Here is a 4,566-nt window from a genome sequence, read left to right on the forward strand (position 1 = left end):
AGAGTGACCGAGCTGCGGTGCCTCCTGACAGGACGAGGGGGATGGACACAAATTCTGCCATGTCCTCGCTGAAAGCTGACCCTGAGACAGAACGCCTTGGGGACAGACGGCTGCCAACTGGCACCTGGGAGGTCCCCCATGCATTTCCCGCGTGTGAGGCGGCCTCCAGATGGTGGTCCAGCTTCCTCAATGAATAGACGACTAGAAAGAAAGAACTGAGGGAGATTTAAGACACGAATCGATCTTTTTGCATCTGAATTTGAGCAAACCAACAAACCAACTTTAGGAAGACATTCATGAAAAAATCAGCGAAACCTGAATGTTGCCTGGATATTACATGATGTAAAGAAATTATTGTTAAATGGTCTGTGTGGAATGATGATATTGCTGTGAAGTTTGTTTTTTCTGATTTTTGTTTGTTTGTTTGTTTGTTTGCTCTGTTGCCCAGGCTGGAGTGCAGTGGCATGATCCCAGATCACTGCAAACTTCACCTCCTGGGTTCAAGCAATTATCCTGCCTCAGCCTCCTGAGTAGCTGGGATTACAGATGCACACCACCACACCCAGCTAATTTTTGTATTTTAGTAGAGATGGGGTTTCATTCACCATGTTGGCCAGGCTGGTCTCAAACTCCTGACTTCAGGTGATTGGCTTGCCTCAGCCTTCAAAAGTGCTAGGATTACAGGCGTGAGCCGCTGTGCCTGGGCTGTTTTGGTTTTTTGAGACAAGGTCTCACTCTGTCACCCAGGCTGGAGTTTAGTGGTAGGATCATAGTTCATTACAGCCTTGACCTTCTGGGCTCAAGCAATCTTCCCACCTCAGTCTCTTGAGTAGCTGGAGCTACAGGTGCACACTGCCTCCCCTGGCTAATTCTTTAATTTTTGTAGAGACAGAGTCTCACCATGTTGCCAAGGTTGGTCTCAAACTCCTGGGCTCAAGTGATCTGCCCACCACAGCCTCCCAAAGTGCTGGGATTATAGACGCAAGCCACAGTGCCTGGCCAGTTTTCCTTTTTTTAAAAGTCTTCATCTCTAAGACTATTTAGACACATTCATGGATGAAGCAAGACAATGTCTGAAACTTGTTTAAAAACCACCAGGGTCGACCGGGTGCGGTGGCTCAAGCCTGTAGTCCCAGCACTTTGGGAGGCCGAGACGGGCAGATCACAAGGTCAGGAGATTGAGACCATCCTGGCTAACACGGTGAAACCCCGTCTCTACTAAAGATACTAAAACATTAGCCGGGCGAGGTGGCGGGCGCCTGTAGTCCCAGCTACTCGGGAGGCTAAGGCAGGAGAATGGTGCACACCCGGGAGGTGGAGCTTGCAGTGAGCCAAGATTGCGCTACTGCACTCCAGCCTGGGGGACAGAGCAAGAATCTGTCTGAAAAAAAAAAAAAAAACACCAGGGTCAAACTACATAAATGTCCATCAACAGATGAATGAATAAACAAAGGGTGATATATTCAGATGTTCCGATGGTAGAATATTATTCAACCTTGAAAAGGAAATTCAGATACATGCCATGACCTGGATGAACCTTGAAAACATTATGCTCGGTGAAACGAGCCAAACAAAAAGGACCAATACTATGATTCCACGCATATGAGGTTCCTAGAGTAGTCAACATTGTAGCAGCAGAAAGTTCAATGGTGGTGTTCAGAGGCTGGGGAACAGGGAATGAGAGCGGATGTTGAACTGGGACAAAGTTTCAGTTAGCGGCAGAAAGTCCACTGGTGGTGTTCAGAGTCTGGGGAACGGAGAATGGGAGTGAATGTTTAATGGGGACACAGTTTCCGTTTCAAAGATGAAAAAGTTCTGGAGACGGACGGTGGTGCTGTTTGCACAACAATGTGAACGTGCTTAATGCCACTGAAGTGTGCACTTAAGGTTGAAATGGTAACATTTTGGCTATGTATATTTTGCCACAATAATTTTGAAAATACCAGGGTGGGTGAATGCAGTGCCAATCACCATTGAAACTGGGTGTGGGAGCATATGGGGAGCTCTTTGAGTATCCACTGCATTTTTGTGTGTCTGAAATCTTCCACACGAAAATGCTTCCTTTAAAAGTTCAGAGTAGGCTGGGCGCAGTGGCTCACGCCTGTAATCCCAGCACTTTGGGAGGCCAAAATGGGTGGATCACGAGGTCAGGAGATCGAGACCATCCTGGCTAAAACAGTGAAACCCCATCTCTACTAAAAAATACAAAAAATGAGCCGGGCATGGCGGTGGGCGCCTGTGGTCCCAGCTACTCGGGAGGCTGGGGCAGCAGAATGGCGGGAACCCGGGAGGCGGAGCTTGCAGTGAGCTGAGATAGCACCACTGCACTCCAGCCTGAGCGACAGAGCGAGACTCCATCTCAAAAAAAAAAAAAAAAAAAAAAAGTTCAGTGTAAAACAGCAATCCTAATCCAAATCCATCAGGGCTGATGAGGAAATGCATGAAAGGGCATGTGAAATGATCATGGGATTGTGTTGGGGAAAATCTGGCTACCCAACTATGTCTATGATATGATTTCAATTATATGCAAAAATAGGCATTAGGGGAAAAGTCTGAAAGGAAATATAACAAAATTACAATAGCCACGGTGTTCAGGTAGTAGGATAAGCGGTCATGGTTTTTCTTTTTCTGAACTTTCTCTGATAGAGTTCCTTGTAGAGTTTGTTTATTTGTTGTTTTTGAGATGGAGCCTGGCTCTGTCACCCAGGCTGGAGGACAGTGGTGCGATCTCAGCTCACTGCAACCTCGGCCTTCCAGGTTCAACCAATTCTCCTGCCTCAGCCTCCTGAGTAGCTGGACTACAGGTGCATGCCACCACGCCCGGCTAATTTTTGTATTTTTAGTAGAGATGGCGGTTTTACCATGTTGGCCAGGTTGGTCTTGAACTCCTGACCTCAGGCAAACTTCTGACCTTGACCTCCCAAATTTCTGAGATTACAGTTGTGAGCCACTGTGCCCAGTCCCTTGTAGAGTTTTATAAGTAAATTATGTCCACCCAAGACAGGAATAGGAGAGAGGATGTCATGAAGTAACCAAGGCAGGGATATGGCAACATCACTCCAGAGAGCCCAGCGGCTTCCTGGGAGAGGCAGGCTGGGGGTCTACCAGGACAGCCATAGCCCAGAGCAAGGAGCTCAGGGGCTCTGCCACCAGCTGTCTGGCCCTCAGATTTGAAGGCTGGACTCCCATCCCAAATGGACACAGTGCTGGTTGCAATGGGAATGAAAGAGGCAGCAAGTCTACAAAGGAGCCTGTCTACCTTCCCACACTGGCCTGTGCCTCTGCTGCCCAGGGACCTTGCCATGGGCCTTCAAGCCTACCCAGTCCTACCCCCACTCCTGCCTACATTCTGTTCTCTCAGAGGTCCATCCTTTGTGGCTACGGCTTGTTTAGGCCAATCGCTGCTGGCTCCCGAGGGGTGCAATGGGCCAGGTCTGTCCTGAGAAATGGCCCTGGCAGGGAAGGGACCTCAGCGCCCACCCAGCAGCAGCAGGCCCCATGGAGGGCGCTTCCTGCCCCTTCGCCTCCCGCTGCGGCGTCCATGGGCTTGTGGTTGCCTCGGCCCCAATCTGGACTCCGAGTTGCTCAACCGGCCATGCTTTTCCTGTTCCCCTTTTCCCAGGCGGGCGCAGCTCCTGCCGGTGTGGTCCTGGCCCCTGTGGGCTCACCGCAGGGAAGCACAGCCCCTGCACGGTGGCCCGCAGGGCTGTTTCCACGTCTCTGATTGCTTTTTCCCTGCCTGGGTTGCTAAACAGTTGATGAAAAAACCCCTTTCATTTGCTTTTTTATTTTGAGGAAGGAGCCCAGTTTGTCTGTCTGGGAAGACGCTATAATGGTCCTAAGGACAAGGCCCCAGCAGACCCAAGAGCCACTGGAAGCACCTCTCCTCCCTGTCCCCGGGTGATGGTGCCCGAGCGTGCCCGGAGGCTGCGCAGTCATTACTGCTGGTGTTTACAAAGACTTCCTGTTGACCCGAGGAGCGAGTGCTATCCCATCCTACCCTCCCGGGAGACCTCCAAAGGGGTGCTGCTGTGACCCTGGGTGTGCCGACAAGATAACTGCGTTAGGCTCAGGGAAGCAGATGGAACCACTTCCCCAGGCAGGCTCACCTAGCACCTCACCAGGTGCCCACAGGTGCCCACGTACTGCCCAGGCCACACAGACATGGGAGGATCCTTTGGTGAGTGGAGACTCAGGCCTGAGTTCACCCTTTTCGGAAGGAAATATCAAGGGGCAGAGAAAAACACCTGCAACCAAAAACACCTGCAACCAAAACACCTACACCCCAAAACACCTACACCCAAAACAACTACACCCAAAACACCTGCAACCAAAACACCTGCACCCAAAGCACCTACACCCAAAACATCTACACCCAAAACACCTACACCCAAAACATCTACACCCAAAACATCTACACCGAAAACACCTGCACCCAAAACACCTGCAACCAAAACACCTGCACCCAAAGCACCTACACCCAAAACACCTACACCCAAAACACCTGCAACCAAAACACCGACACCCCAAAACACCTACACCCAAAACACCTACACCCAAAACACC

Source organism: Rhinopithecus bieti, unplaced genomic scaffold (genome assembly GCF_001698545.2).
Source record: "Rhinopithecus bieti isolate Rb0 unplaced genomic scaffold, ASM169854v2 scaffold_1618, whole genome shotgun sequence".
Classification (NCBI taxonomy): domain Eukaryota; kingdom Metazoa; phylum Chordata; class Mammalia; order Primates; family Cercopithecidae; genus Rhinopithecus; species Rhinopithecus bieti.